The sequence below is a fragment of the Lagenorhynchus albirostris genome, chromosome 2 (assembly GCF_949774975.1).
Source record: "Lagenorhynchus albirostris chromosome 2, mLagAlb1.1, whole genome shotgun sequence".
Taxonomy (NCBI): domain Eukaryota; kingdom Metazoa; phylum Chordata; class Mammalia; order Artiodactyla; family Delphinidae; genus Lagenorhynchus; species Lagenorhynchus albirostris.
In genome coordinates, this window is record NC_083096.1 from 144,079,074 (window position 1) to 144,101,206 (window position 22,133).

A 22,133-nucleotide genomic window follows, 5' to 3' on the forward strand; every position below is an offset into this window, starting at 1 on the left:
ATTCTTTTGCATGTGGATATACAGTTTTCCTAGTAAAATTTGTTGAAAAAACTATTCTTTCATTTAATGATCTTGGCAGCATTATTGAAATCATTTGACCATATATGTGAGAATAGAGTTCTGGGCTCTTTTTTGTGTGTGTGTGTGTTTTTGCTGGTGGGGGCACTCTTTATTCTATTCCATTGGTTTTTATGTCCATCCTCATGCCAGTACCACACTGTTTTGATTACAGTAGCTTTGTAGTAAGTTTTAAAATAAGGAAGTGTGAGTCTTCCAGCTTCATTCTTATTTTTCAAGGTTGTTTGGGCTATTTGGAGTCTCCTGAAATTCCATATGGATTTTAGAATGAGCTTTTCTATTTCTGAAAAAAAAATGTAGTTGGGATTTTGATAGAGATTGCATCGAATTGGTAGATTACTCTCGGTAGTATTGTCATTTTAACAATATTAAGTCTTCCAACCCATGAATATAGGGTGTCTTTCCATCTATTTATGCCTTCTTTAATCCTTTCTTTTTAAATTCCTTTCAGTGGTGTTTTCTGCTTTTCAGTGTATAAGACCAGTTAAATTTATTCCTAAGTATTTTATTCTTTTTTGATGCTATTGTAAGTGGAATTATTATTTTGATTTCCTTTTTGAATTGTTCATTGATAGTGTATAAAAATGCAACTGGTTTTTGTGTGTTAATTTTGTATCCTGCAACTTTGCTACTCTGCTGAACTGATTTATTAGCTCTAAAGTGTGTGTGTGTGTAGAATTTTTAGTGTTATCTACATATAATATATCATCTGCAGACAGAGATAATTTTACTTCTTCCTTTTCCATTTGTATATCTTTTATTTCTGAAGTTTTTAAAAAAATTATTTCCCATTATGGTTGTTTTTTAATTGAAGTATAGTTGATTTACAACTTTGTGTTAGTTTTTGGTGTACAGAAAAGTGATTCAGTTATACATATATACATATATTCCTTTTCATATTCTTTTCCATTATGGCTTATTACAGGATGTTGAATATAGTTCCCTTTGCTATACAATAGGACTTTGTTTTTTATCTATTCTATATATAATAGTTTGCATCTGCTATTTCCAAGCTCTCAATCCAACCCCCTCCTTCCCCTTGGCAACCATAAATCTGTTCTCTATGTCTGTGAGTCTGTTTCTGTTTCATAGATATGTTCATTTGTGTCATATTTTAGATTCCACATATAAGTGATATCATATGATATTTGTTTTTCTCTTTCTGACTTACTTCCCTTAGTATTATAATCTCTAGGTCCATCTATGTAGCTGCAAATGGCATTATTTCATTCTTTTTTATGGTTGAATAATATTCCATTATATATATATCACATCCTCTTTATCCATTCATCTGTCGATGGACATTTAGGTTGTTTCCATGTCTTGGCTATTGTAAATAGTGCTGCTATGGACATAGGGGTGCATGTATGTTTTCAGATTATAGTTTTGTCCAGATATATGCCCAAGAGTGGGATTGCTGGATCATATGGCAACTTTATTTTTAGTTGTTTCTGTTTTTTTTTTGTTTGTTTTGGCCATGCCACGTGGCATGTGGGATCTTAGTTCCCCAATGAGGGATCGAACCCGTATCCCTGCCATGGAAGCATGGAGACTTAACCAAGTACCTATTTTTAGTTTTTTTGGTAACCTCCAACTGTTCTCCATAGTGGCTGCACCAATTTACATTCTCACCAACAGTAAATGAGGATTTCCTTTTCTCCACACCCTCTCCAGCCTTTGTTATTTGTAGACTTTTTGATGATGGTCATTCTGACCAGTGTGAGGTGGTACCTCATTGTAGTTTTGATTTGTATTTCTCTAATAATTAGTGATGTTGAGCATCTTTTCATGTGCCTATTGCCCATCTGTATGCCTTCTTTGAAGAAATGTCTATTTAAGTCTTCTGCTCATTTTTTGATTGGATTGTATGTTTTTTTTTTATTGAGTTGTATGAGGTGTTTGAATATTTTGGAAATTAAGCCCTTGTTGGTTGCATCATTTGCAAATATTTTCTCCTAGTCTGTATGTTATCTTTTTGTTTTGTATATGGTTTCCTGTGCTGTGTAAAATATTTGTGAAGTTTTATAGTACATCTTGAAATCAGGTAGTTAGTCCTCCAACTTTATTTTTCTCTTCAAAATTATTTTGACTCTTCTAGGAACTTTGCATTTTCATACAAATTGTAGAATCAGGTTGTCAATTTCTAACAAAAAGTATCCTCTAGGCATTTGAATATGATTCTGTTGAATCCATTAATCAATTTGAGAAGATTAACATCTTAGTGGTATTGAGTTTTCCAATCCATGAGCCTATTATATCTCTCCATTTATTTCTAAATTTTATTGGCAATATTTGTGGTTTTAAATGTATAGGTTGTGCACACATTTTGTTAAGTTTATCAGTAAGTAATTTGTGTTATTAGTAAGTAACTTCTTTTCTAATGTCTGTGCCTTTTATTTCTTTTTCTTAACTATTTCACTTGTTAGGATAACAAATACAACATTGAATACAAGCAGTGAGAGAGCGCATCCTTGCTGTGTTGTTGATCTGATGGGGGAAAGTATTCAGACTAATAATTAAATATGAGGTTAGTTGTAATTTTTGCATAGATGACCTGTTGAGGTTAAAGAAGCCCCATTTTATTACTATTTTTTACTTTTTATCATGTATGGATATTGAGTTCCTCAAATGTTTTTTCTACATCTATTGAGATGATTATATGTTTTCTCCTGAATTCTGCTAACATAGTGAATTAAATTGATTGACCTTTGAATGTTAAACCAACCTTGTATTTCTGGGCTAAACTTTACTTCCTCAAGCTATATTATATATTGCCGAATTCTACCTGCTAATATTTTGTTAAGAAGTGTTTTATCCATGTTTATGAGAGATATTCTATAGTTTTATTTTCTTCTGATACCCAGTTTTGGTATCAGGGTAATGCTGATATCATAAAATGAATTGTAAAGTATTTCTACTTCCTCTATTTTCTGAAAGAGTTTGTGTAAGGTTAGCCTTGGTTCTTCCTTAATAGCTTGATGAAGTCAAAGCAGTGAGGTCATTTGTGCCAGGAGTTTCCTTTGCACAAATTTTTTTAAAATTTCTTTTGGCTTTGTTGAGTCTTAGTTGCAGCGCACAGGATCTTTCGTTGCGGTGCATAGGCTTCTCTCTAGTTGTGGTGCACGGGCTTCTCTCTCTAGTTGTGGCCTGCAGGCTCCAGAGCGTGTGGGCTCTGTAGTTGCGGCACACGGGCTCTCTAGTTGTGTGGCGCATGGGCTTAGTTGCCCCACAGCATGTGGGATCTTAGATCCCTGACTGGGGATCGAACCAGCATCCCCTGCATTGCAAGATGGATTCTTAACTACTGGACCACCAGGGAAGTCCCTGAATAAGTGTTTTAAACTAAGATTTCAATTTCTTTAATAGCTAAAAGGCTATTCAACTCATCAAATTTTTATTTCTTCTTGATTCAATTTTGTTAATTTATTTATCTGTTTTCTTCAAGAAGAAATGTGTCCTTTTCTTTCAGGTTGTTGAATTTATTGAGATAAATTTGTTCATAATTTTTCTGTTATCCTTTAAAAATCTGTAATGATTAATTTTTGTATTTGCTATTTCTTGATCAACATAGCTAAAAGATTTATAAATATTTTTAACCTTTTCAAAGAACCAGCTTTTGGTATCCTCTAACAAAGATATTCTCCTAATCACAATGCCATTATCTCACCCAGGAAATTTAACATTGATATGTTAATCTTGTCCATTATACAGTCCACATTAAAATTTCCCTAGTTGTCCAAAAATGTCCTTTAAAGTTGTCTTTTATTCAATCAAGGATCCAAGATAAGGCCATGCATTATTGCTGCATGTGTCATCTCTTTAATCACTTTTAATCTGTAACAGTCCTGTCTGCTTTTTTCTTTGATAACATTGATATTTTTAAAGGGTCTAGCCAATTGTCTCACAGAATATCTCACAATCTGTTTTTGTCTGATTGCTTTCAAAATTAGACTCAGGCTAAACATTCTTGGCAAGAAATTTCATGAGTAAAATTGTGTTCTTCCCACTGTATCATATCAGGAGGTACTTAATGTCAATTCATTCCATTACACTCATGCTAAGTTTGATCACTTGATTAAAGTGATGTCCAAAATGTCTCTCCATTGTAATAATACGTTTTCCCCTTTAGGATTAATAAGTAATCTTAAGGGTGATACTCTGAGTTCATGTAAATGATGCTGAAATGTCGGCCTCTGTGCACCGGTGCCGAATCGAACCCTGGAGACAGAGTTTTTGGTGAAGTAGAGAAGAATAGCTTTATTGCTTTGCTAGGCAAAGGGTGACACAGCAGACTCCTGCCCTGAAAAACTGTGTGTCCCACACCCAGGAGGATTTGATGAGGAGTTTTATAGCAATGGTTCAAGGGTAGGGTTGCTGATAAGGATTAGGGTGTGTGCAGGGCCTGCACTCCTTTAATCTGGTCTCAGGTAGCCTCCTGATGAGCTTCTCTGGTTCCTTTAATCTGACCTCACATGGTCTTCTCTGGAATGAAGAATGCTAGCATCTTCCATTTGTTGGGGGTTTTAGTTCTGTAAAGAGCTCAAGGATATTGTTATAGGTATCCCTTGAGGTGGAACCAGGACCCTGCCCCAAGTCTGTACCATTATTTCTTGACTACTCCTCCCTTGTCTCTGCATCCCCTCCCTTCCCTGATTAGCAACCGTTCGAATATGCCCTTTGGAACTCAAGGAAGGTCATGAAGGCTGGAGTCTATTCCCTATAAGAAACAAGGGACATGGAAGGTCTTCCGTGCCCAGGAGCCTCACAGGGTCCTGCTCGGTTTCATAAATATCTTGTTACCCTGCCAACTTTCATACAATGGTTTCTAACTAAGTACTATTACACTGGTGGTTACAAAATAGCATTTCTTAATTCTCTCCTTCATTCTACTTTCCTTTTTCATTCAACACATATTTACTGGGCTAGGCACCATGGTAGGAACTGGGGATAGTGAGGTGACAAAAAGAAACACATTTCCCCATTCTCATGGAGAGAAATAAATAAGGAAATGGCCTCTTCTTAGCACTCCAAGAAGGAGCTAACTAAAGAACATGTCCTACTTGGACTCATCATCATCTTTATATCAAGTAAAGGGCAGTAGACACATGTCTGGGTTTTGGTGTATTTTGTTGTTTGATTTTTGTTTTGCCTCCCTCTTTCTCTTTTTTAAAAAGGTTTTATATATAATTCATATATCATAAAATTCACCCTTTTAATAAAGTGAACAATTCAGTGATTTTGGCATATTTGCAAGTTGTGTAGCAATCACCACTATTTAGTTCAAGAACATTTTTATCACTCCTAAAAGGAACTTTGTACCCTGTGATAGTCATTCCCTATTTCCCCCTCCAATAGCCCCTGACAAGAATTAGTCTACTTTCTGTGTATATAGCCTATTCTGGACATTTTATATGAATGGAATCATACAATACGTAGTCTTTTATGTCTGGGTCCTTTCACTTAGCATAATGTTTTCAAGGTTCATCAATGTTGTACCATGTATCAGCACTTCATTCCTTTTTATGTCTGAAAATATTCCATTTTATGAATATATCATATTTTGTTTATCCATTCATCACTCCAAATAAGTTTATACCACTCTTTCTAACTTTTAAATGGCTGCATAATTCTCTATTGTGTAAATGTGCTACAGTTTATTCTAACTAGTCTCTTGTGGATGAACATTTAGGATAGTAACAATATTTTGCTATTACAAATAATGTTTGTTTGTAATGCTGTTACAAACACTTACACATAATGAAATACTTTACATATATTCTTCCTATTTTGAAGGTGTAGTTTCAGGTTAAATTCCTACAATTAAGATTCTAGGGTTAAAACCCAAACGCATATGTACTTTTGTTACGTGTTGCCAAATTCACTTCATAGAATTTGTACCATTATTTTTTTCCCACCAGCAATGAATAGAGTGCCTGTTTCCCCATAGCCTCACCAACAGAATGCACTGTACCTTTTTTACCAAATTAAAATTTTTTCTACCAAAGTTATCAGTGAGAATTATACTTTTACTTTGCATTTATCTAATTTTGAATGAAGTTGAATATTTTTTCAGATGTTTAAAGACCATCCTAGTCTCTCCAGCCTTATGTGACTGGCCCAGATGAGAAGAACCCTGTAGTCAATCCACAGAACCATGTTCAATAATAAATCTAATTGTTTTAAGCCACTAAGTTTTTGGGTGGTTGGTTAACTAGCAAAAGCTAACTCATATAATCCTATTAGCCTATTAGTCACAAATCTTATGAGAGCCTAAATACAAGGGGCTGGAAAGTACAGTCTGCCTCTTGTGAGAAGAATAACAAATTTACCTGGCAAAGGATATAGATACAGGGAGCAGTGAATAATTGGTCTTATAACTCAACCTACCACAGTATTTTTCTTTGCTCCTATCTTTACCAAGTTTAACATTTAAAAATTTTCCTTCTTTTATTATGTTCTGGAATAATTTAAGTAAGCTTGTCATTATTTGTGTTTGAGAGGTTGGAAGAATTTGCCTGTCAGACATATGACTTGATACTTTTTTGAGAGATACTTCTTTGGTAATTTTCTCTGTTTTTTTCTATGGAAATTGGCTTGTTTAAGCTTTTTGTCTACATTGAGGTCAATGTGAGTAAATTTTATTTTACTAGCAATTATGTGTTTTTAACTACACTCAAATATGTTTGCATAGAATTGTGCAAAATAGTTTTTCATTTTTTGTTTTGATACTCTCTATATCAATGTTTATTTCCCATTTGTCATTTCTTACTTTGTGTATTTGTGCTTTTTCCCACATGATTAGGTTAAGCTAGTGGTTTTTCTATTTTATTGACTTTCTCCAAAGAAACAGAAATTTTAATTTATTTATTATATAGTTTCTCTGTATTCTACCTCAGTAATATTTGCTTTCACATTTATTATGTCCTCCCTCTGATTTCATTTGATTTATTTTCTTTTTCTAGGTACTTGAGTTGAAAAATTAATTCATGTAAATATATTCATTTTTATTGATGTAAGTGTTTAAGGATGTTTTCCTCTGACCACTACTTTAATTATGTGACTGAGATTCTGACATCTAGACATTATTGTTACTTTTTGAGAAATTCTGAGATTTTCATTTGTATTTTCCTTTTCAGCCAAGAGTTGTTTGCTAGAGAGTTATAATATATGTAGTTGGAAGAAGTTTTCTGAGAAAATATGTTACTATTGATTTTTAGTTTTCTTAAATTGGAATAAGAGAATCTTATTTGTAATATATCTACTTTATAGTATTTGTTGAGGGTTTTTTTTTTTTGCTCACTATGTGACTAATTTTCATAAATGTTTCATGTTCACTTGAGAAGCAGGTATATTTTCTATTATCAGAGTGTAAAGTTTGATATATGCATTAGGGCTACCATATTTTTTAGGTTGTTTAGGACTTTTTAATTTTTACATCTTTATTAAAATTGACATGTGTTTGATTAAGAATCATATGTTAGTGCATTTTTGTCTATTTCTCCTTGCACCTTGTATAGGTACTTACTTGTGATGGTAAGTTCTTTTTTTTCTTTTTTTTTACTATGAAAATATTTATTTGTGATAATTGTATGTCAGTAAGACCAGCACAGACATGGCCTCTACAACGCTGGAAGGGGTTTTACATTTAAAACGCTCTCACACACACACAGTAGGTGGGGCTGGTAGAGCACGGGGCTAGTGAAACCACTGCCAGAACTGCAGACACCCACCCCCCCCTTGCAGCTGGCGGTAAGTTATTTATGAAGTTGCTGTCTTATTTGGTTCATATAATTCATAACTTTTATAACTTCATTGTGTATTGTAGTCTTTAGTCATTATTAAAGTTTTCTTCTTTGTCTCATTTAATAATTTTTGGCATGAATTCTAATTTGTCTAATGTTAGGATCATAAACTTTCTTATTATTTGTATTTTCCTGGTGTATATTTGCCCATCCCTTTATGTTTAGGCTTTCTGGTTCACTTAATTTTAGGTATGTATCTTAAATAAAGCATAGATTGACTTTTGTCCTGAAATCAGAAAATTTTTTTCTTTTAATAGGTGAATCAAGCCCATTTACATTTGTTCATATGACCTACGTATTTGATCTCAACTTAAATAATACAAAGTATATCTTCTGGCCATAGTGGGAATAGCCCATGGATCAAAGAGAAAGTCACAGGGGAAATTAGGAACATTTTTAATTGACTGAAAATGAAAACAGAGCATATCAGAATTTCTTGGATGCAGGGTAATTTGAGAAACAACTGTTTCTTTTAGAAAATAAGAAATATCTCAAATCAATAATCTAAGCTTCCACTTTAAGAAAACAAGAGCAAATAATGCAAATGATGTGACAAACAAGGGGTTAATATCCAAAATATACAAATAGCTCATATAACTCAATATCAAGAAAACAAACAACCCAATCAAAAAATGGGCAGAAGACCTGAATAGACATTTTTGGAAAGAAGACATACAGATGGCTAGCAGGCACATGAAAAGATGCTTAACATTGCTAATTATTAGAGAAATGCAAATCAAAACTATAGTGAGGTGTCACATCACACTGGTCAGAATGTCTATCATCAATAAGTTTACAAATAACAAATGTTGGAGAGGATGTGGAGAAAAGGGAATGCTTGTATACTGTTGGTAGAAATGTCAGTTGGTGCAACCACTATGGAAAACAGTATGGAGGTTCCTTAAAAAACTAAAAATAGAACTACCATATGACCCAGCAATTCCACTCCTGGGTATATATCAGGAAAAAATAAAAATGCAAATTTGAAAAGATACATACACCCCTATGTTCATAGCAGCACTATTTACAATACCCAAGACATGGAAGCAACCCAAGTGCTCAACAGATGATTGGATTAAGAAGATTCAGTATATATATAAAATGGAATATTACTCAGCCATAAAAAGAATTAAATACTGCCATTTGCAGCAATGTGGGTGGACCTAGAGAATATTATGTTTAGTGAAGTAAATTAGACAAAGACAAATACTGTATGATATCACTTATATGTGGAATCTAAAAAAATAATACAAATGAATGTATATGCAAAACAGAAAGAGACTCACAGATATAGAAAACAAACTTCTGGTTACCAAAGTGGGAGCGAGAACAGGGAAGGGACAGATTAGGAGTATGGGACTAACAGATACAAACTACTATACATAAAATAGGTAAGCAACAAGGCTATACTGTATAGCGCAGGGAATTATACCCATTATCTTAATATAACCTATCATGTAGTATAATCTGTAAAAATACTAAATCACTGTGCTGTCACCTGAAACTAACACAATACTGTAAGTCAACTAAACTTCAAATAAAAAAAGAAAATAAGAGCAAATTAAACTGAAAGCAAGCAAAAAGAAGAAAATAATAAAGGTAATAGCAGAAATCTGAAACCGAAAGCAGAAAAACAATAAAGAAAATCAATGAAGTCAAAAGCTGGTTCTTTGAAAAGTTCAGTACGATGATATCTTCAATTGATCAAAATAAATGAATGAAAGAGAGAGAAGATATTAATTGCCAACATTAGGGATGTAAGAGGATGTAACTGCCTATACTACAGACATAAAAAATAAGGCAATATTATGACCAACGTATTTTCAACAAATTTAACAACAAAAATAAAATGGACAAATTCCTTGAAAAACACAAAGTAACAAAGCTTACTAAATAACAGATTACCTGAATAACCCTGTATCTATTTTAAATTTTGAATTTGTAGATAAAAACTTTGTCATGAAGAGGACTCCAGGCCCAGAGGGCTTCCTCAGTGAATTCTACCAGATATTTAAGGAAGTTATAATACCAATTCTATATAAATTCTTTCATAATATAGAATAAGAGGGAGCGCTTCCCAACTCATTTTATGAGGTCAGCATTACCGTAGTACCAAAACCAGAGAAAGATATGTCTTATCTCTTCAGGCTGCTATAACAAAATACCATAAACTGGGTGGTTTATTAACAACAGAAATTTGTTGTTGTTGTTGTTGGTTTTTGTTTGTCTTTTGGCTGTGTGGCGCTGCTTGTGGGATCTTAGTTCCCTGACCAGGGATTGAACCTGGCTCAGGAGTGAAAGTCCCCTAACCACTGGACCGCTGGGGAATTCCCAACAACAGAAACTTCTCAGAGTTCTGGAGGCTGGGAAGTCCAAGACCATGGTTCTAGCAGATTCAATGTCTGGTGAAGGCCTGCTTTCTAGTTCATAGGTGAAAGAGACTAGGGAGCTCTGGGGATGTCTCTTTTAAAAGAACACTAATCCTGTTCATGAGGGGTCTACTCTCATGATCTAAACACTTCCCATAGGCTCCATCTCCTACTACCATCACATTGAGCATCAGGTTTCAACATATGAATTTATGGAAGTGGGGGAAACAAATATTCTATCTATTTCAAGATGTCAAGAGGAAACAAAGCTATAAGCCAATAACATTCATGAACAGAAACATAAAAATATTTAACAAAATATTTGTAAATCAAAACCAGCAATATGTAAGAAGTAAAATACGTCAAGACCAAATGAGATTTCTCCTAGGAATGCAAGGTTGATTCAATATTTGAAAATCAGTGTAATTCACATTTTAAACAGGCTAAAAAAACCACAATCATCTCAATAAAAGCAGGAAAAATTTGACAAATTCCACATTCATTTATGATTTTTTTAAACTGAAAGCAAACTAAGAATAGAAGGAAACTTCCTTAAACTGATAAAAAAGCATCTGTGAAAAATCTAGAGCTAGCATCATAGTGAAAGACTGAGTGCTTTCCCTCTAAGATCAGGAATAAAGCCAGAATGTGCACTCTTTCCACTCCTATTTAACATTGCTTTGGAGGTCATAGCCTTGCAGCAAGGCAAGAAAAAGAAATAAAAGGCATACAGATTGGACAGGAAAAAAAAATTAACCTGTCTTTATTTACAGACACATGATTATCTATGTTGAAAATTAAAAAGTATCTACAAAAAAAAAGAAACTAGAATAATTAGTGAGTTTAGCAAGATTACAGGATATAATGTTAGTATACAAAAGTCATATTTCTATATGCTAGCAATGAAAAACTGCAAATTGAAATGTAAATAGCATAAAAAATGTGAAATACTTAGGAGCAAGTCTGGTAAAATGTATAAAAACTGTATACTAAAAGTGGCAAAATATTACTGAAAGAAATGTTTAAACTTAAATAAGTAGTGAGATATTCATGGTCAAAAGACTCAAAATTGTTGAGATATCAATTTTTCCCAAATTGATTTATAGATTCAATATAATCCTAATCATTTTTTGAGAATTTGACATGTTAAATCTAAAATTTGAAAATGTATATAGAAATCAAAGGACCTGGAATATCAAAATTAACTTTGAAAAAGAACACTTGCAGAACTCACACTACTTGATTTTGAGACTTATTATAAAGCTATAATAATCAAGACTATAATATTTGTATAATGATAGACATATAGATCAATGGTACAGAATAGAAAGTCAGAATTAGACCTACATATAGATGGTCAATTGATTTTTCCACAAAGACGTCAAGATAATTCAGTGGTTATGGATAGTATTTTCAACAAATGATCCTGGAATAACTGGATATACATATGCAGTTTGTATATGTATATCCAGTCTTAAAAAGTTTTTTTAAGAAAAAACTTTAACCCTTTCCTCATACCATATACAACAACTTACTTAAAATAGATCACAGATCTAAATGTAAATTCTGAAACTATGAAACTTCTAAGAGAAAAACTTTATTTCCCTGGTTTAGGCAAAGATTTCTTGGATCGCACAAAGCATGAACCAGAAAAGAAAAAAATTGATAAATTGTGCTACATTAAATTAAAAACTTCTCTTCAAAAGACATGGTTAAATGAACTTCTCTTCAAAAGACATGGTTAAATGAAAAGACAGGCCACAGATTAGCAGACAATATTTACAAAGCACATATCTGATAAAAGACTTGTATCCAGAATATACAAAGGACTCTCAAAACTCAATAATAAGAAAGTAAAAACAAAAAAACAAACAATAAAAACGGGCAAAATATTTTGACATTTACTTTGAGTTTTCCTTCAGTGTATTACCCTTTGGGGCTTCTAGCTTTATAATGGGGGCTTCTGTCAGTCTTTCCACCTCACAATTGCCCTAAGCATTGTCTTTTATCTTCTCCTTGAGTCTCCTTAAAACTAAAACTCGAGGTTACCAGGTGTTACTGGTTGAATTTTGCCCCCCTAAAAGATGTCGAAGTCCTAACCTCCAGTACCTGTGAATGCGTTCCGGTTTGGAAATAGAGTCTTACCAGATGATCAGGTTAAGATGAGATTATTAGGGTGGGCCCTAATTCATTATGGCTGGTATTCTTATAAAAAGGGGAAATTTGGACACAGAGGCAGACACACAAAGAGGGAAGACAATGCAAAAACACAGGGAGAACAGCATCTACTATCCAAGTTATGCCTCAGACTACAAGAAGTTAGGAGAAAGGAATGGAATAGATTTTCCCTCAGCCCTCAGAATAAACTAACCTGATTTCAGACTTCTAGGCTTTAAAGTGTGAGACAATAAATTTCTGTTGTTTAAGCTTCTCAGTTTTTGATACTCTGTTATAGCAGCCTCAGCAAAGTAACACCCTAGAGATCAGTGGATGCCCCCCAGAGCACCTGGCATCAGGACTCACTTTCCCTCATTTTTGGTCTCTGTAAATTTCCCATACCTTCTTACCAGTGCAACTCTGAATTCCAAAATATGTTTAAAAAATTTTTTATCCATCAGTTTATCTGTTTTGTTTTGGTAAGATTTTAAAGGAAATCTAGTCTTCATTTTGTTGGAAATGAAAGTCTACTTGACTCTTCTAGAGTTAGCTTTCTGAAAATGGAGTTTGGTTTCTCAAAGGTACTTATTACTTTCCAAATCTAATTTATTATTTATTTTGTACCTTCATTATGCCTAATATCCTATTATACTCCATATAAGGTATATTGTTTCTCTCACTAGTTCCTTGAGGGCTGAGATGATGTCTTACCTTCATATACTCAGCATATGGAAAAATACCTCACATATAATGGGTTTTTAATAAGTGTGGTTATTAAACTGAATGTACTTGTATATTGGTTACATGTATAGGTGCTTGGAGTGATGACTTTAAGTCTAAATTCAAAGTTTTTATTCTTAATCCACAAATGTCTGTGTTACTCAAGGTTATGTTCACCTAAGAGGGATTTTCTTTTCTTTCTTATTAATATAACTAAATCTAAATCTCAGGAAACCTGTTGTTTTATAGCCTTCCAAGTTTTCTATGTTAAAGTATTAAATGACTTATTAATAAATATTATTCCTAATTATTACAACCATGTGAAGTAATTATTATTATACCCATTTTACAAATGAGGAAATGAGGATTAGAAAGGTTAAGTGCCTGTTCCAAGGTGAGGTACATAGTAAGTACTAGAGTTAGAAATAGAGTTTATTTGGCCCTGAAGCCATTCACTCACTATCCTCTACTACTTATTATGGATCCCATTATGTAATGATTATGAAACTCCTAGGTATTTTTCTATTCCCATTTGAGTCAGAATATCATAGTCACTTATTCAAAAATAATGAAAGGTACCTTTCAAAATATCTATGTATGTATGTTTTTTATATTTTCTGTCCATGCAGTCACTTTCCATTGTTCACCTGCTATATTTGTTGGATAAACACCTTCAGAGAGTACATGCTAGAAGAAGTCAATTATTTCGAGGTGGCTTTTCCTTTTTCTTCTCAATAAAGGAAATTTTCCACTATAGGATATTCAAATCAATATCATAAGTCTAATAAGATGTTTGGTAATAAGTTTGCTCTTTTGGTGCAATCTATATCACATACTACCATGTACTTGCTTATACCTTGCTTGCTTTCCACTTGTTATATGTATGCCACATGTGAACTTTATCTACCCAAATAGTTTTTAAGTTCCTTGGGGTCAAGAATGGATTTTCTGTTACTTTAGAGTCCCCATAATAATAGTTCCCATTTATTAAAGGCTTGCTGAGTACAAGGAAATTTACACATACTTCATTTATTTTTTACAATAACATGACAAATTAGGTATTATTACCCCCATTTTGCAGATGTGGAAAGCTTTGGATATAATTAGCCCCCAAATTGTAAACCTATTAAGCAACTATAATGATGGGTCCTTAATATGTGATTATTGAGTTGACTGATTTGTGGTAATTTCTCTGAAAGATCTTTCCCTCTGGCTATAATGAAGTAATAAAAGAAATGAGTTTGTATCCTTATGCTATAAATTACCAGCCTGTGACATGGGCAATTTACTCAACATCATTAAATCTGAGTTTCGTATTTGTAAAAATGGGAGAATAAAGCCCAATGCCTGAGGGGATTATGAATATTAAGTTAGGTAATATAGAGACTAACTAATAGATATTGATTTATTAACTTGCTTGATTTTGTGTTTCTTTTCTCTCTCCTCTTACTGAAATGTAAGTTGAATTAATATATGTATAAATTAAGAAGTACAATTACTTCTTAGTACAAAAGAAGAGACAATTACTAAAGTATCTCCTATTTTCTTTGTGTACACATGATTTAACAGCCTACTAGATGATGACAAAATTCAATATATTTAGTACTTTTTATATGCTGACATGTTCACACCTATACTAAAATATCTTCGGAGAATCCTCTCAGATCAATTACTATCACACTTCCTAAACTCTTCCTAAAGCAAGAGACTCACTTGCTTTTTAGCATGTTCATATCCCTTTCCTAAATATTTAGGATTTTATTTCCAACAATATTGAATAAGAAACCAGTAATCTTTTAATCTAATGGAAAAGGATTTAAATATTTTTTCCTATCACTCCTTTTCCCCAAAGTAATGGAAGATTTTCGTGTGAGACAATTCTTCTGTTGGTTGATTTAATATCATTGTTGTTCTTTAACTTGAATCTTACATCTGAATTTTGTGTTTTGATCTGATTTCTCTTTAGTCTGTCCTACTGCTAAGTAAGGAGAAACCTCACAATGTCTATACAGAGTTCTGTTGTTTAAATCCTATATATTTAAACTCAAAATGATGATATAAAATATTACTTTACTGTAGAAATGTTAAATAAATCTTATGTTGATTCTAAATATAATCATATTTAGTTCATAGAAGACAAAATGTGCTGCTGAAAATTCCCAGATCTTTATCTTGATAATTCAAGACAGAACATTTTCCTTAGAAAGCACTGATCTTTACAATTCTTTTATATTGCTAAGCCTCAAACTTTATTTGCTGATTTTAGGGTATGGTGCATGATCTTTCAATAGGTACTTTGGATTACTTTTTTGAGAAAAATTTAAAAATTAGAATATTAATAAATTAGTATGTGTTGTATATTTTACAGATATTAGTCATATGTTTGAAGAACTGTGCATTTTAAATATTTAAAACATAATAAAAAAGCCTTTTTAAAGAAATGAAAGCAATCATTTATCTTCAGCTGATGTTATTATGTACAGTTCTCTTTTATATTGCTACATTAATATTTCCCCATGACGTTTGTGATGTCCCTCTGGATGCAAAAATATATATATTCCTTCTTTTAACTGTCTTTATATAAAGTTATTTGCTTTTCCATTAGGTACATGGTGTATTTAAACAACTGTAGGCAATTTATACTACCTCAGAGCCATTTTGACTACTCTTAAGCAAATTAGCCAGCATTCAGACAGTTCGGTACTCTCTCCCTAGTGGCCCTACTCGGGCTGCACATTAAACAGCCCCTCAGTCTAGTCCAGATGTCCAGCTGTATCCACTCACCCTTTCAGAATGGTGTTGAACTTGCTACTTTTGGACAGAATATATATTTTTGTATTTAAGTAAAACATATATGTAATTTAAAAATATGACCATAAATAATAAGTGGTTATTTTCTAGCTGTGTTTTTAAAGCATTATCCAAGTGAAAAAGTAGCACACTTCACTGGAAACTGTAAAATTATCCATACCAAGCACATTAATTTGTTTATATTTCCTATGGTGGTATAATGGGAAAAAAAAATTTTTTTTGGTCTTGTTTGCCCTGCTTTTGAATTATTGGGCAAATATCTTTTACTGGTCTTGTTTTGTCCTTGCTTTTGGATTATTTAGCAAACTGCCCATCATGTAATTGATATTAAATTAACCCACAGGCATGGCTATCTAAAACTTGAAATGTCCGTTCTTCCTCTTAGCACTATCACAGTTCTGTTTCTAATATTTCAAATTTGATTACATTAATTGTGGATGTTAAGTGGTTTCATGTATATTTGCCTCATGATAAAAATTTGAAACAATACCTAGGTGGAACTAGGACCTGCATCAATGTTTTCAGTTCTAAGATTTTAATTTCTATCCCTCCCTGGATCTTACCTATATCTAAAAAATTATCAGCCTATATTTCTGTAGCAGATCATAATTTAACATCTTAAAAATAGCAATATGAAGTGAACTGGTAGTATTTCTTCAAAATATCTATTTATTCAGTACTGAACGTTAGTAAGAAATATCTAAATATACATATATATACATAAAATACTCATATAGAGCAGGACCACAAAGTATTATTTGGATTACCTGCATAACCAACTATATGCTTACAGATAAACATAGAGAACTTTGGTCTATGTGCCAAGTGCAAAATTTAATTATAAAATAATAATCACTACAATTAGAGTATATAATTTACCAGTAGGAGTAATTTATTTTTAAAAAAACATTGCTTTGGATTTGATATAGTCCTCTCTTCATATTTTCCTAAAAGTATCAACATTTTAACTTTTTATTACTTAAAACAATTAGCCTTATCTTACTATGGCAAATTAAAATATATTAAATTATTTTGCAAAGAAAGACCAGAAATTAAATTTAATATTTTCTAGATCTTGATTCTAAACTGTTAATCTTAGCATATGTTATGTCAAAATATTAAATGTGTTTTAAGATTCTGACAATTAATATTCAAAACATAAATACACACTTGCTACAACTTAATGTCCACACTTCTTTCACTTTATTTTAAATAAAATACAGACAATGCTTTTTCACTTATAGGCCTATGATACATTTTAATTAATGGGAATAATTACTTTTTAGCATCACAAAACATGGTTTTTAAAGTTGAAGTAATGTTTGTGAATGGAGAAGTAGATGGCTGAGGCAGCAGGAATAAAGGAGGATTGGAAACCTTTTTCTACATGCTATTTTTGTTCATCACCTATAATGTAGAGGCAAAAAAGTAAAAGAAGTCGAAAAAAAAGAAAGAAAGATGGGAACAGCCAAAAATATAGGTGATAGTGTAGTGGTTTTTTTTTTTTTTTTTTTTTTTTTTTTAGCTAATGTGTTTTAATTATATTTTACTTAATACTGAAAAAAGATATTCTGGACTTCAATTCCTTTTATATATGATGAGTGTTATGTTTCACAGTTAAAAATCATACCACAATACACACTATTGCTTATTTGAATACTGAGGTAGGGAATATTGTACTATTAATCATCATCAAATGCTGCTTAACTTAATAATTTGATCCCACTTTTTCTTCTGATACATAAGGCTTTAAAAATTTCATCTTGAATCATCAACTATAATAACTGATTTGCAAATTAATTATTCTAGGCCTTTCAAATGTTAACGTTCATTCACATCTGTTCTGAACTTGGACAAAAGAAGAAATGAATGTTTCCTTTTAAATGGCGTGTATAAGTCTGGTCTCAAGTTCTTGAATTAGCAGAATGAGCAGCAGAATGCTGCTGCATCACTGAGGACAGTCACTTCTTAGTAAAAATATCTGAAGGAGAAAATTTTGGAGCAAGAACAATTTGGGCCCAAATGGCTTTTACAATAGATCCAAAATGTAAAAGGAGATACTGTTACATTAGCTATACACAGAATAGCCAAATTATAGAATAATTATTCCTAAAGAACAGTGAGTTATTTTTTACTTTAGGAAGTCATGTTTCCAAGGCATACATTTTAAACTCAGGACAGATTTCTTTACCAGCAAGTTGTGCAAACTGTACACTTAGAAGAAACAAGGGAGTGGACTGTACTTTAATATAATTGTGATAATTTAGTTGCATTTCTAAATTAAAATGTTAACATTAAAAGATGTCAGTTTTGCTTTATATGTGAACCTTCACTATTCTTGTAACTAATCTGAAAAACTAAGGCATATAACTAAAATAAAATTAGTCAGCATGATACTGCTTTATATGGTCAAGATAAAGTATGAGGTTTTTTTCCAAGTAACTACTGTACTGATGAAATATAAAGAAGAGCAGAAGCTTCCGTCTCCAAACATTTCAATGGAGTTTTTTTTTAGCTTTTCACCTATCAGTTCTAGAAACTGTCCCATTATTTTAATGTTAAAAGCTAATTGATAGCACTTTAATTATACCAACTGAATGCATTTGAGGTCCTGGTAAATTATTTCTTCTTTCATAGTATAGGTTATCTGTAGGATTTCTTCTTTATGCTCAAAAGAAATGACGGGTGGTTTGGATAAGGATTGGTGGTTTTTTTACTTCCTCCCCAAAAGAGCTGATGTTTTTGGCTGACTGGTTTTTTGGGGGGGAGGGGAGGGAGGAGGGAAGAGAAAAAGGCTGAATGTAGAATTATTGAATAGGCCTACACTAAAATTCTTCCTTGACCAATGGGGACTGGGAGAAAGGAGAGGTGAGGTGGAACACTCTAAGTCTAATAATATCTGTGTAGTTTTTAAAAATGTACAAACTCCTTCATTCCCCCGTCCCCCTCCTCGTATGTGCTGGTACCTCTGGACGGTCCAGAAGCCATTTTAGAACTCAGGAAGGAGTTCCACTTGTGCTTTTGCAGGTGCTGTGGTGGCAAGGATAACCTCTGCTCACTTGCCGGGTGTGTTACCATGCTGTTATTTAATGTCTTTCAGGATTAAAGACAGCACAGAAAATTCCAAACCCACATCCTAACACCTGAAGCTCGCACAATGTTTCTATAGCAGATGGCAAAACATTTCACTGGAACCTTGATTTACCAAGTGAATATTCAGATCTGGAGAGTTTTTATTCTTTTCAGGCACTGCTGAAGAGCCATACTCGATTGTCGGATCTATTCCGGGTTCAAAAAACACGACCACTTCTAGGTGTTTTGCGCGTCCCAGCCCCACCCAAAGTCCCGACGGGCCTGCAATTCTGAGTGTTTCAAGCTAAGGGTCTTTCCGAATGAACGTGCATTTTCAGTTCTGGACGTCTAGTAATTTGTGGGGGAAAGGCAACACCATAGGACTTTCCGAGCAGTCGAAGCGGGTGAGAAGCCTGAGAGGCATTTGCCTCCTCGCTGTTGGACGCGAGGCTCGGAGCCCGGCTGTCCTCAGCTGTCACGGGGGGAGGGGGAGTGCTGGCATTGGCTTTGGGCATGGAGTTGCTCCAGCCGCCGCGCCCGGTCCCGCCGCCAGCTCACCTCTGCAGAGAGCTAGGCACTCACCGGCCCGCTTGCCCCTGCTCCCACGTCGCCCTCGGGCCCCAGTCCTCAGGCACAGGTCGCCGGAACCATCCAGTGGGATGGCCGCCGCCTCCTCGGGGACCGCTGCCTGAGGGCCAGGGCCGGGGAACCCTGGCCGCCCCGGCAGCCCGTAGCACCCAGGGTGCCGCGGCGGCTGCAGTGAGGCACCGGGGCCCGCTCCCCCTCCCCGCCCCCGCTCCCGCCTCCTGCCTGCTGCGCCGTGCGCCCGCTTGCCCCAGCCGGCTGGCGCAGCAGCGCACACACTCACTCCGAGGGCGCCTCCAAGGTTACCCGCGGGGTGGGGGCTGGGGCAGGCTCCGGCCACTGGCCTCCTCTGCTGCTTTCCTATCGCCGCGGCCCTTCCGCCGCTCCAGGGCGACCGGGTTCCAAACCCCAAAGTAGAAGAGACTCCAAAGTCCGGGGAGGGAAGTCGAGCTGGGAGCAGACAAGCGTCCGGGCGGGGGGCGGCCTTAGTTGGCTCTGGGTGCCGGGAGAGTCGGGTCAAGCGAGGTCGCGGCAAGAGGGGGCTGTGGCTCCGGCGGGCGCGCTCTGGGCCGCGCTGGCTGGGCCGGGGGCAGCGCGCAGGGGCTGCAGGCAGCACCGAGGCGTCCGAGGCGCCCCGGGCCCGCTGGGGGGCAGAGACAAGCGGGCGGCCAAACCTGCCGAGGAAACTAACTAAATAAAAGGAGACTGTTATTTAAGGCGCGGAAATTTGAAATATTTGGACAGGAAGAGAAAAGAAAAGAAACCTTAGCGAGGGAGGGGAAAAAAAAAAAACACACAACGCGAGCTAACGGTTTTGAAACTCCCCCACCCCCACCCCGGGCTTTTCTGCGCGCCCTGAGGGAGCTTTGGGCTCCAGCTTCCTCACTAGGGAGCCGGGAGCTGCGGTTGGAGTCTGGAGAATTTCGAAGGGACAGAAAGGATGACTTCGCAGACCCTCCATAGAGGGCTTGGGTTGACTGTGCGCAAAGCTTTACCCCGGGTCTCAGGCTGGAAGATTGTCTCCAGCCTCTTATTAGGTCCCTACGTGGATCTGTTTTTTTGGAATTGGAATTGTGGTGTAAAATCAAAGCAGTCTCGAGGGACGAAGAGACGGACTTTCCCCCTCCAACCCTCCCCCCCCCCGGCCTTTTGATGAAGGTAGCTTAGGGTAGTCAGGAAGGCTGCGAGCACGACCCTTTTTCGCTCCAGCACTGTACTCTTCCAGCGCTTCTGGACTATTACTTCTAACCCCCGGCAAAAGCCGAAAGCACCTTTTTGGGAACTGAGATTTCGAAACCAATCCGGGGCCACGGATTCCACAACGTTTGTTTGATCAACGCGATCAAGGACATTTATAATATTACCAATTGAAATGCCTTTCCTGGGACAGAATTATTTTATCCATTTATTAGTCACCCAGCGTGGTGTGTGTGTAGGAGCTCATCACACCATTAGGAGATGCACATTGTTTATCAGAAAACTATTGATTCACTACCGAAATATGGTAAAATGCAGTTGCTTAGTGGCTTGGAGACCAGAACGTGGAGTGAGGTCCTGTTGGTGTTTCCCTCCCGCACCCACTCCCGGCCCTACTTTTCCCCAGGTGTAAGCCGGGGGTTCAGCTTACTGGGCAAAGGCTAAGCCTTGAGTTTCCCGACGTGGATGCGGGCGCAGTGAATAACTGAATTTGAGAGCGCATCTCTGCTTACTATCCTCCATTCTTTCTCTGGCGTCGTCCCCTGGGGCTCTGGCCATTCCATTAATTAGCACTTGCCTTTCTACTCTGCATCTGAAAAAGTTCAGATCCTTCCCCGTCTCAGCTCGCTGTACACTGGACCCCGTTAGACTCTGCAGTACTGTTTCTTCCATTCTATACATTTCGGTATATTTGTCTTACTGAATATTGTCGAGGTTTTTGAGAGATTGAATAATGGCTTTTCATATTTCCTAGAGGAGACCACACAACTCATTTCTAAAATACTTAGATTAGCTAAGCTATTTCCTGCGAAGAGCCCAAGAAATGTGGCGATGTTCTAATGCCTAGACAAGTTTTAGGCTGGTGAAGAGGGACAGAGCTGCCTCTCCTCTTTTCGTGCTCCGACCACCTGAGAATAAAGCAACTGCAGAAGTACCTCTCTTTAACTTTAATAAACATCCTATATTTGAAATATCTAAAGAGCAATTTTAATGCTTATACATGATGGATACTGAAAAGTCCATTAAACTCTACTTTAAATTAAGAAACGTCCATCTTTACAGTTGCAAATTGAAGAAGTGTTTATTTTTCTTAGTAATAGTCTTGTGTTTAGAAAATATTCAGCTTACTCAAGCAGTGTATTTTGTGTGTTGATTCTAGTTTTTAAATGCAAATTACACCTTTTTCCTTCAAAATCATCTCAATTTCTACTTTTTTCTAAACTTTAAAATAAACGTTTTACATTTAATTTCATGTTGCTATCAAAAATAAATTTACTCAGTAACTTGTGGTTTGAGGTGGCAGAAGTTGAAGTCTTGTTGCACTTGACATAGGGAAGGTGAA

At 35.4% G+C, this 22,133-nt stretch overlaps 1 long non-coding RNA gene across 1 annotated transcript in view; it reads right to left on the minus strand.

Moving 5' to 3' along the window:
- The window catches only part of LOC132516194 (uncharacterized), a 29,164-nt gene extending 9,449 nt beyond the window's left edge, over positions 1-19,715 (minus strand). Inside the window, exon 1 of the long non-coding RNA XR_009539279.1 lies at positions 19,592-19,715. This is a non-coding gene — a long non-coding RNA (uncharacterized LOC132516194). The remainder of the gene's footprint in view (positions 1-19,591) is intronic.
- Between the last annotated feature and the right edge of the window lie 2,418 nt (positions 19,716-22,133).